We start from the raw sequence: 12525 nt of genomic DNA, 5'->3' as shown, positions 1-12525 counted from the left end.
CGGCGGCGGCGGCGGCGGCGGCGGCGGCGGCGGCGGCGGCGGCGGTGGTTCCTGGCTCGCGACGCTCTCTTCTTCAGGGGATATATACGAGCCACGGTTGGATGGAGGTTGAATTCGGGGGTGGCGTGGCGGAGAAGGACATATTAGCTCGACTTAAGGCGTGGCGTAATGATCTTCAGGCGAAGCCGTCTCATTCCTGGCTTGCAGCAGGCGCCGAAGGGGGTGGCTTCGAGGGGGTTGCGGGCAGTCAGGCGAAAATAAGTGCGAGCTACCCTCTCCGCGGGCACCCTTGATTGTGGGCCATGATTCCTCTCGCGGGGTCCTACGCCGCAATATAAAGTAATGTCCTCGTCGCCGAGGAAGAGAGAGAGAAGCAACGACGGAGGGTAAGCTTTAAAATCGGCATCAAACGCCACCCTCGCCGCAAATTTTTATTCATTGACACTACACGGCTGAGCACCCTCGAAACTCGCCCGGCTAAAAGGTAGAGGTTAAAGTAGTTCGTCCTCATCTCGTCTCCTCAAGGATGGTGAATTATTCTTGCCGAGCGGGACTTGTTTCAAAATTCTGTGCCGCTCAAAATGACGCATTCTGATATATAAATATTTAACATAACATATTATGCGCTAATTATCCTGTATTATTCTATCGTTTATATTCCTGTTTGTATTTTATCCAGTTTATATTTTAAAAGACTTCTAATAATTAATTATTACAATTCTAATACATAAAAATTTAATACTTATGATAAGTTAAATAAATTTTGAATTTTTTGCCTTCCGCTTGTGTATTTATTGAAAAATATTGAATATGAATTATGAATTTTGTATTTATTTTATGGCAAAAATGTGCGCAAAAATTGCAAGATCACAGAGAACATCTATTTACGAGTTAAGAACGATGTTCCCGAAGACGACGGAGCGGTCCTTATAAATTCAGCGCGAATTTACTGCGGAGCTATGGATCAAGCCTCGAGCATGGGGTATTCGGGTTGGATTAGGGACGAAGTTGCAATTCACTTCGATATATTTACTGTGAGAACGGTCAGGCCATCCGGGAGTGGCCATCTAAGTATGGATGGACAGAACGGCGGTCGGTTTTTCCCTTTACCTTTTAGAGTAAATAAGGACTCGCTTTTCCCGTACATGAACGTGTATATTTTTGCCAGCAGCACACGCACGTTCGCACAGTTGCGCGATCTATATGTGCCAGTTTCCTTCGGGTTTCCTCTGCCACCGCAGTGATTTATGGAGTTTTCCTCGACTGGCAGCTTCATCCCTTGCCCTCGATTCTCGGATGTTCAGCAAAATGAGGGTATTTCCGCGATATGCGTATTATCGAGCGTGTCATGACATTTGTAAGATATTACCTGCGTCTTCATCTCTTGTACCGATACATACGTATATTGTATACGTATATGTATAAGCAGAATAAACATCGATTCAAATTTATAGACACAGAGTGTAAATTAATAATCTTAAAATGATTAATTAAAGAATAATTATTAACTGATTCAATATTGAAGAATAAAGCAATTTATAATATTTAATAAAACTTTTCCTATAATTAAACCCATATAAATTCTGTTAAGCTATTTATTTTCTAGAGAATTCTAATGTGCGTGTACTTTTTAAGTTTTAAGAAAGTGCTTTCGTAAACATATTTCTTTAATACGTTATTGATTTTGTAATTATTATTTTGTTTTTCAAATTGTGTTGTCATTTCAATTACATAATTTATTAATTTCGATTTTTTGATAGAAGCAATTTTTTGTGTTTTGAAGAAACAGTGAAGGAAAAAGTCTTTCACGCACATATATGCAGATAGGATTATATAATCCTATTGTATGAAAATGATAATTATTAGTCTTTACGTCTTACGGTCTTGAAAAAGGAAACAATCGTAAAGTCTTCGTATGCATGGTAAAGCCCAGTAAACCTCTTAAGCTTAACTAAAGCGTCCAAAGTTACCTTTTAGTGGGTGATTAGCAAAACCGAGCTCACCTTTTCAACGGCCAATTACAGGAGATTTCGAAATAATCCTATTAGCTACATTAGCTCATTATTGCATAACTGTATCTGGTCGTATCAACTGCTTAGTCGTGTATGTCTGTAGGATTCCTGTAAAGGTCGATTTTAAGGGTCATTTCTAAACTGTCTGATACTATTCATCCTTTTTAAGCTTTTCTTTTAGAAACGCAAGCGCTATCACATATATTCTGTACAACTATAAATTTTACTAGAAACGCAAGCGCTAACACATATATTCTGTACAACTATAAATTTTACTTTCAATATAAATGTATATAACTTTATGTCAATAGATGCGGTTAATAGCTTTTTAGTTTATTTATACAATTATAATTTAAAATAATTTCATTTTGGCAAAAAGTACATCATTACATGTATTTTATATCTTATTTTTACGACCAAACTTATCAACTTTTGTAAAACCCTAAAGGCGATATTTTCTTAATACATTAATTCTCCACTGTGGATAATATTTCCGCCACTCCTCTTTGCAGTGTTCTTATTTGGATCGAGCATCAACGAATCACACGAGTATATATCGTACGGCGTTTCTTACCAGGCAAACTGGCGAAGGAGGATTTGCTCCTCGGCAAACCTTGCTGTTCTTATCTGTACGGGCAGAGATTTTATTTAGATCCCGGCGATCCGCCGGTTGGCTATAAATGCGAAACGCTTCGCCCGGCCGGCCAATCATGCAGGATAGGCGAGAGCGAGTGTTAAGGGCGTTAGGGCTATCCGATGTCCACACCTCTGTTGTCAGCTAATGCCCGGCCATTGTGAGGGGTCGCTCGTAAGCGTACCGAATCTTCTCGGAAGGTGTTGCCAGTGCCCTGCGGGAAAAAGGAACGGGCAAAAAGGACAGAGAGCTGGTAAAAAGCAGAAAGACAGAAGAAGTCAACCGCGCGCGAGTATTGGTGCGAGTTTCCACGGATTTCACCCCCTTGCCTGTTCACCCCTCAGTGGCTATCGGTTGACGGCAATCCGGCTAAATCTCTTCCACCATAAACGGCTAAACAAAGAGGTCCATTCTTCAGGAGCGGCAACCGCCGCGAACCACCCTCGCTTCGTTCCGTTCCGACGGTTACCCTTATCGGGCAGTGTCCACCACTTACGATCATCCATCTGGATCTCCTTCTTTTCTAAAGCGAAAAGCTCGAAGCTATAAGATAGCGACGCGAATAGCTGGCTATTGTTCGCTGGATTTTTTCGCGATACAACTATACCGTTAGTACTGATAAATTATTGTTAATCCATGGAACTGATGACGCAATCCAATTTAAGTGTTCAAACTAAATAATGTGCCATAAGATTTTATTCTTTTTGGCAAAGATCAATTGTAATTTTGTCACAATATTTTATGTTTTAAATTTATCAAATATCGTTTAAATAAAAAAATTTGGAGACTTTATTACAAAATAAAGTATTCAATCTTTATAATATTAGTATAAACTTATTTAGTTTTTATTGAGGAAAAATGCAAATTTTTCAAAAAAATTTGAATATCATTTGACAGAAATTTGTATTTTGACATAATGGAAATTTACAAAAATACTTATGTTTTTAAAATTACACACATATATCGAAGTTGTTCTTTCAAGCGAAGGCAATATCCGATAAATTGAGCGGCGAGACGAAATTTTGGGCAGACGCCAGTAAACGAGATTTTAACACCGTCGAGATACACTTCATATTTTAAGTTCCAATCCCGAGACATTCCGAATCGATGGCAACTGTAGATACGGGCATGGGGTTGAACGGCGCCGTAAGGAACTCGTAGAAACGCGAGGACGGTTGAAACAGAAAGGAAACCTTCGTATTTCGTGTAAGTGGATATCAACTCACGAGAAGACGACACGGGAGAAGTCCTTCGCAGGAGAAGGAAGACAGGGAAAGAGACGAGACCAGGGAATGGTTCTCTCGGTACCATAATAAAAGAAGGCAGATTAATGCCTTCGGTCTTGAATCCAATCAACATTACTCCGACAATAGTCCGCCAGCCAATACCCGTCCTATCCTGCTCGGACTGATATTATCAACAGCCCGCACCACCCCCTCGTTTCTTCCCGTACGACAGTTATCCCCTAACGTCTTTCTCTACCCTCGCGCCCCGCTTCTTCGTGCCGTTGCGCCACCCACCGACACCTCGCTCGCTCTCTTAATTCCACGAAACGGATGATAAGTATGCTAACAAGAGAACCACCGGCATGGATATAAGGGAGGCATGCCTTAAAGCCGAATTAACGCCACGCTCACATAAACGCCCGTCGACTTCCCCCCGTCAATGTTAATGTCTGCCAGGAGCCATTAGCCGATCGAATTCGAGTCGGGAGAGCCGATCGACGTTCACTCGGGCCGAACGATCGTTTCCAGGCCGTCTCCTTAATCGCCGCTGCGATAAATCAACTCGGAAAAAACGCGATACCAGTGATCTCCATGTCGCGTATATACTGCTATTTTCAAGGGAACGTTGTTCTTGTATTTTATCGCAATTTAAATGAGTAGAATTGCTAAATTCGTGATAGGTGAAGCACTGAGTATTATCAGCGTGGCTGGAGAATTAAATAATAAAAAGTATAAGAATAAAGCATGCTTAAGATTATATTTATTATAATGAATGAGTAACGCGTAAATTTAAATTATTATTTATTTTAAATTGCTTATAAATTGTTGTTTATTGAATAATTATATTTATTTTTCAAATGGAGCATCTTTTAAATGTATGATACCGATAAGTAGCTGATAAAAATTTTTAATAGACATCATCATTCTTAAACATTAAGTTTCTAACAGCTTAAATTATTCTTTTTATTAACGATTATATTAGTAAATTTTTTTGCTAATTTATTTTGCGTACATGAAATTAATTTACTTTTGTAAATTCGCAGAAATATGTTTATGATTGTGACGTCGTTTAAGATGAAGACATCGTAACGACACACTACAGTGGTCAGCCTACTCTTCTTTCTCCTTGTCTTCATGCAGAGGGACATTTCAGCAACCTATAAAGGAATGTTTTACGAGGGCAAGATAATGCAATGAAAGATGCGAACGGCGAGCAGTCATGCTTAAAGAGTGTGTGTAACCGGATCCATCCGCCCTCCTTCTTTCACGGATCCGCCTGACTCCCGTGGTTCCGCGGCTAAAGAAGGGGTGGTAGCGGGTGGAAACGGTCGAGGAAACGGTCCACCGACGGCGGTCCACGACCATAATATATCAATTCCGTATTCTAATGTCCGAGCGGTTAATCCAAAAAGCGTCGACGCTGCGGAAACCTAAGCGGTCGACGCTCCTCTCGCTTCCTGGAGGGTGGCTGCCCTCCCCCGTGTTTCTGCCTCTCGCTTCAGACACCCTCTGTTATTCTCGGCTGATCTCCGACTGGCCTCCATCCCGTTTTCTTGTTCTGTCCATTCGCACACACTTTCTCTTTATTTACACACTCTTTCTTCATGTTTCTTCGTTATTATCTCATCATTCATTCCTCTTGTTTGTATACTCTTTTTTTTTTTTTTACAATACAAATATTTCTATTGTGTTATTTTCTGACTGTCCTGTTTTTTGAGATTTCTTATTCCATTCTATGCACATATATATTTTGTTTTGACTTTTTTTTTTTATCATTTTCTGTCTCTATCTTTTCTTTAGTTTTTATGTATGTGTACATGTCTTATTCCGTTCTCCTTCGCTTTTCCTATTCTCGTAATGCGGACTGGGAAATAAAGGGGAATAAAGTCGACTCTTGCTTCTTCCCGCGAATTATCCACGAAAACCCAATGTCACGTATGCCGTTGATACACGCGAGATTCGGTGCCGGTAACGACGCTTAACCCCCGACCGCCCACGTCAGACCACGTAGATAATTGGGGAAACGCGTGTTTGCGGTCCCGCCGGGATATTCCGGTTCTAAGGGATCATGTACCAGGCGGCTGTTCTGGTTACGCACGTGAAGGGCTGGATATCGAGAGTTGTGCTTTTCGTGATGGAACGCCACTTCCTCCGGCCGCTGACGACGGCCGTTTTCCTCCTTAGATTCGAGGAAACGTGTTTATCGTGTCGTGCCGATACGAGACAGATGTAAATGTTTGGTTGGCTATCGTCTGTAACGTGGCGTTAATGTAAACATAAATGTATATGGCGATGTTTATCGCGCTATAGCATTGCGATAAATATTTCCGCACGAGCGGATGTGACGACGCATATGTTGCTGCTTGTGCCCGCAGGTGTTTCCTATTTATTTATCGGCCATTGAAGAAGAAACTCTTTCTTGTTTCAGAACTTTAGTGAAGCGAGAAAAGTTATGTGAGGAAATTTGTTTTAAAACACATTCTAAAAAATTTACACCCGCAAATCGATCATAGTCAAAATCTGCGATAATAAAAGAAATAAAGTATTCATTGTCTAAGATGTAAATTATTCTTGAATCAGCTTGACAAAATCAATTTTGCTATTTGTTATTTAAGCCGAAATAATTCAATTTTTGCCAAATTGAAGTTTCATGAAGCGGTTAATTAGCGGCGACATTACGAAGTCCAAAAGCAATAATCGATCGGTCTGAGGCTAAGTGATGAAGTGGACAGAGAACTATTTTTACACTTGACGTGTAGCATAAATATTAATTACTCCAGGTAAAAAACAAATGAAGTTTTCTACAGAAAAACAGGAAATTTTTACTTCTAATGAATGCGTAATTCTTTTCCTGGATGAAAAATACGAAACTATGTTTATGACTTTTGCCCTCTGTGGAATGATTGTTATTCGTTTCGTGATATTCGTACGCATGCACTCGTTTTCGCGACAAGACCACGACGAGCGCATTACGAGCGCGTAAAACGATCGTTTCGGTGCTGATTGACTTCGCGCTCGTGGCTCCATAGACTCAGCGGCGTTCTCGAAGTTAAACGACGCTAAAAAAAAAAGCGATGAGTAATCTGTAGTAAAATTCGCCGCTCCAAGTCGCGCGACATAAAGCGCGTGGTGGATGCTCGTTTTATGGTCTCGTAATTTTCACCGTAACCGTCGTGAACGACGCTTCCTCTTGTTGTCCTTTCGATACGGGAACGAGAGACAGGGCAGGAAAGATACAGGCGAGAAGACTAATACGAGCCTACGGGCGCGTAGGGGTTCGCGAGGATGGCGATGCGGCGGGAGGGGGAAAAAAAAAGCACCGGTCCTTCGAGAGTGGCGCGAACTATTAAAAAGCGCGCGTCCGTTCAAATTCTCGCCGGCAGTAAATTACCCGAAAAAAGAAATAAGCGGTGGATTCGAGGCCCTCCTCTCGGCCACTCTCTCTTCTTCCTACCCGACCCCCTCGTTCCGCTCGGTCTTCCTCCTGCCGACGGCCAACGCCATGGATAGATCGCGTCGCGCGCTTGCTTTTCTAGGGTAAAAACCCTCACCACCGGCGAGCGACCGCGGTTCTGAGATAAAAAATTAGCCGGAGTTGCAAACGTTTCCACCTTAAATCATATATTTATCGCGACATTAATTCAACCCTTTTAGGTACCCTTTTTTCCTGGACCACTCCGCACGGAGACCGAAACGCCTCCGCGCCGGCCGACCCCTTCCACATTTCTCTCTTTTTCAGCGTCTCCTCTTTTCATCGTCTCTCCTCTTTCATCTCGCTTCGCACCCTTGTCCCTCTCTCTCTCTCTCTCTCTCACGCCACCCACAACGGACGACAGCCCGTTACCTCGCTAATTTCTCAGATTCAAGTATTTTTATGTACCGTCGCGCGAACCTGACGGGGGTAAATCCTCTCGTTTATTATTTAGTAGGGGCGAACTGGACCCTCGGTGTGCACGTATGCGTATGCGTATGTGTATATATGCCGAAAGGACTTCAAACGGCTGTAAGCACGTGGGAAGACGCGCGTTTACCTTGTCGCCCTTTCCGGTTTGATGGGGATATATGGGCTCTCGTTATCTCTTCTTGCTTCGAGTCTCGACGATTATCCTCCTTTACTGGCTGGATTGGTGAATCGTTCGCCTGCTGCCGTTCGTATATCACAGCGTTGCTTTGCGATATGTTTAATAACGAGTTGCAACATTATTCTCCATTTTAATGTCGCATCTTATTCAGCGGATTAAATGTAAATTAGCGAATATGTGTCGTATACTGACAGCATTAGTTAAATAAATTTCGCATTGTAATATATCACAATTTGAATATCGTTTCGATATCAGTATTTAGAATGAGACAATGAAGATCAAGAATACTATTCAATTCGGAAATATTCGAGTAAGATAATCTCTTGCCTGGGCAATATTTATTTAAAGTAACTTTTTCAATAAATATTTTTTTAATTAATTTTTTTACTTTAATGATAGAATTTCTTTAAATGTCTGTAAAACAATGTGAGATCTATATGAATTTTATACAATTTATTATATATTTATTATAATATTTCTTTTTATTAAGTTTTCTTCCTGTGACAGGTAAAATTATATTAATTCAAAATTTAATTTCAGATCTCCATCCAAATTCATGACTTAAGATTCTTTTCTCTATATCAGATTACTTTTTGCTTATATATGTATCAACATTAATATTTTTATCTTAACATTCTAAAGCTGTAAAATATAACAGAATCCATATGATCATCATCATCATCAAAGTTACTTGATTTGTTTTTCATACAAGTTCTTTATTATTCCATCATAATAATTACGATGTAGTTTTTTTTTCAACTTAGGATGCATTCTCACACTTTACGCACGCTCGAAATATGATCTGTGACCACGCCTATGAGCAGTGGCGCGAGCAAGCCCCCAAAATTCCCGGGCACATTATCTACATTGAAATAGAAAACGAGGCCCGGGAAACGCAGACCTACTACCGTTGTTTACTTAATAAATACGTATTTAGTACATATATAACGTATATAAGCTGACTGAGCCGGCTGCGTCTATTTTTGCCTCCAGTTTTGTTGTCATAGGACGAACGATGGTTCCCCTCGCGGTGCTGCCATGGGCAACATAGATCTTTGACAATGGGTGTCTGAAGCTATGAATCGCTTCGGATGCTTCTGATAGCTGGATCGCGGTATCGTGGGTCTAATAAAGTCGCTCGCAAACTTCCTTCTTGCGATGCCGCGCGATCTGGAAAAAGGCGCGGTTGTGTAGCATTCTCGTTGTTAAGCCACCCTTATATAGCCCGCTTAATAAGAACTTTATGTACCGAGGCGTGTAATACCGGCTATATCCGTTTGCGCCGTTAACCACTCGCCTAGCATTTTTGCAGAATTTATTTTTATATTCCGCGGTCTCTCTAAAACTACCCGCGCAGAATGTGCGAGTCGAAGGTTCGAAGCACCGCCGCGGAAAATGCGGTGAAAATTTCGCGTTACGTCAAGCACCGGATTTTCGACGGGAATTTATGCAGGTTAGTCGTCCCGACTTCGACTTCGGCTTTATGTTATTTATTCAAGTGCCCCAAGTAAAATAGGTTTCCATTAAATTTTTTAACGAAATATTGATAAGTTTAATGGAAAGCATCTTAGAATGTTCCATCTAATTTTTGAGGGAGTTTTTTAAGTAGTTTGGGCATTTTTACTGAAATATTCTTTCAAATGTAATTTACGTGTTGTAATTTTGTAAATAATTTTATAAATGTATAAATTAACGTAGAAATTACTTTGTCGATATAGTCATACACAGCAAAATTTGCTCCAAAAAATAATTAGTAACTTAAAATTCCTTTCATAACTTAGCCAATATTTTATCCATTACCATATGAATAAAGTATGTCTTACAATAATTATACACATATAGTATATGCAGTTATCTACTAGATTAAATCCTTGATATCTACATAAATTTTATAAATCTCATTCATTATTTATTTCTTGGAAAGTTAAAAATTCCAACTATATTTTGCGTCACTTTTTTTAATGTAGTATAAGTAAACCTGAAGATAGATGTTGTTCTATGCATCATTAACTCCGAAATAGATCGTTCAGCCGAAGCTCTTCAACCCCTGCACATTCGCCGTGCCAACGTTTAACAATAAGCTCGTATACGAAACGAATGTATGGTGTAATAATTCGAAATCCGAGAGAGAGAGAGAGAGAGAGAGAGAGAGAGAGAGAGAGAGAGAGAGAGAGAGAGAGAGAGAAAGAGAGAGAGAGAGAGCGCGCTTTTGTCTTTGGGGCCTCGCAGCAGGCAGAGAAATACAGTATCGTTCTATATCATAATTGCCGAGGAGCTGAGGCAACGAGTGAAAGGAATATTTAAGGACACACGTCGTTTCGAGGAACATTTTGTCCCCCATTTCCGGCTCGCCTGTACAAACTCGAAGCCGGTGGTTCAAGTTGCGTCAGACAACACGTGTGTACACGCGTATTTATCGCTCGTGTGTACCGCCTCTCACGCGTATATATACTTAGCTAACCAAAGAATAGGATTTCCATACCTGCGCCGTCCACTTCGTTTCTTTTCGCGAAATGCGGAGTGAAGTCGTGAGGTGCTTATCGTGAAGTGCGTTAAGAGGGTTATTCCTCAACGTATGATGCGTATGATGCGTCGTTAATACGTTGAAGATTGTATCCTCGAAAGCTGTCTTGCACGCAAATCGCTTATACAGTTTATGTGAACTGAAGATAACGCGTATTTAAGATGTAGGTAAATGTACGATACAAAAAATAAATATCCAAATATGACTTTTACCAAAGCGATATATCATTTCTAGAAAGAAAATTCCGATATTCACTCGGCGGAGATATGCAAAGCGGCTTGATGGCTTGACGCCATTTTGAGACATACATTGTAAATACTTTGCGGAATTATGAAATCTTTTTAGATTTAAAGTTTAATGAACACATTTTTGTGAGATGCATAGAATTTCCATGAATGACGATATACAATCAACAAATATTTCTATTTAAAACAGATTCTTTATACAGCTTTTCAAGATACTATATGTATCTTGAAAATCATTTAAAGTAGATCATTAGTATTCGCCATATGCACATTAAAAGCAACACGTTTTGTTTAATTTAAAAAATTTCAATTTTTATTTCTTTACAATAGAGAAACGGATTCAACGGGTCCAAAAAAATTTGTCTTTGATATTTAATAATACCATGATTTTATTATGCGAATTTATATTAAAATTTCTTTATAACAAATGTTTTGGAAAAATTTGACACTTCTCTTTGTATGGTTACCAATTAATTGATATTGGAACTTCAGCACATATAAACAGGTCTCTTGAATAATCATAGCTATTCCCACAACACACACGTCAGAGGTATCCGAGGAAGACGCACTTCGACCGCTTCCTTTCTCTACGGATCTATGGAGGCGTCCCACAAAAAAAAAAAAAGAAACCTCGAAGATCTCTTAGAACTCCGCTGGCACGTAATCCACCGACTTCGGCGACAGTGTACGACGAGTTGGCGATGTGTGATGCGCGAGCATAGAAAGAGAGAGAGAAAAAAAGAGAAAGAGAGGGAAAGAGAAAAAGAAAGAAAGGGATATGGACGTAGAAATGGGAGTAAGAAGGAGAAACGAACATATGGTAACGCGAGTCGGACCACGATGTGCCGCGTGTATGATGTAGCGTGTATGATGGCGGCAGTGGGGTCAGGGACGTAGCGAAGGGTGGGTGTCTAAGCGGGACGAGAGGGGAAAAGTCTTTGGCTGCGCCGCGTAGAGGGGACGCGGGAGTACGGGAGGGAGGGGGGGATGGGAACGCGGAGGAGAAGAAGGTAGGGTACATACATTGAGCGGAGGACTGTGGCGGCGGAGGGGAGTGAGGGGTGGGGGAACTGAAAGCAGGCCTGTTGGTTGGTTTCAACTATATTTGTTTATATTTACACAATAAGCAACAGCCCCGCCGGTCGGGCTGCTTGGTATGCCTGTGCCGCTTTTAGTGTTTAGTCCTCGCTCTACTCGGTCGGCGTGCTAACGTTGGCTTTCGTCTTCTTCGCGAATCTGACGCGTTCTCCCTCCTCCCTTTTCCTCGCTTTCATTCTTTTTCGTTTTCATCCTTTTTATTCTCACCGTCGTTGTCCGTCGCGCTCAGTTTGTTAGGGGTGCGCTTTCGTCTTATCCTCCCGTTCCCGCCCTTCCCCCCTCCCGCCACCGCTACGAGTGACTGGAGGCCGAGTTTCGCGAAGGAGCCGCTCAAAGTGCCGCTTTCTGGATGCAGTGCGAGGAACGTATAATAGCCTCTAGGTGCTTGCGTGAGACATAATCCCGAGGAGGTGACTTCCGCCGCCATTGCGGAGGGATTTCCGCATGGTGTATACCGGATGTTTACAGTGGACATAGGCGCGAAGTGTTTGCGATCGCATACCCGCCATCGTTGCGCTTTCGGAACCGGAAATGGTTCGTTCGCCGCGTGAAGCGTTTGGTAGAGTTTGATTTCTCGCCGAGACACCGGAAACGGCATATTTTTCTTCTCAAGTTGGAAAGTGTCATCGTTAATTTATCCATGAACTGCAACGCGCCCACCAGCGAACCGAAACAGATGTAAGGAATTTTGATTGATCCTTCTA

General features: G+C 41.3%; 1 protein-coding gene across 21 annotated transcripts in view; it reads left to right on the top strand.

Moving 5' to 3' along the window:
- FoxP (forkhead box transcription factor P) overlaps positions 1-12525 on the top strand; it is a 276092-nt gene that overhangs the window by 162719 nt on the left and 100848 nt on the right. Inside the window, exon 1 of one of the 21 annotated variants that reach the window (XM_089082903.1) lies at positions 12358-12499. The exons of the other annotated variants lie outside the window; for them this stretch is intronic. The gene's annotated coding sequence lies outside the window, so the exon portion shown is untranslated. Of the gene's footprint in view, positions 1-12357; positions 12500-12525 lie in introns of those variants that run through there. 21 annotated transcript variants of the gene reach the window in all.

This window comes from Pogonomyrmex barbatus, unplaced genomic scaffold (genome assembly GCF_055798465.1).
Source record: "Pogonomyrmex barbatus isolate J1 unplaced genomic scaffold, ASM5579846v1 scaffold6, whole genome shotgun sequence".
NCBI classification, from domain to species: Eukaryota; Metazoa; Arthropoda; class Insecta; order Hymenoptera; family Formicidae; genus Pogonomyrmex; species Pogonomyrmex barbatus.
Note: the sequence above shows the minus strand (reverse complement) of the source record. Positions and strands in the feature narration are given on the sequence as shown.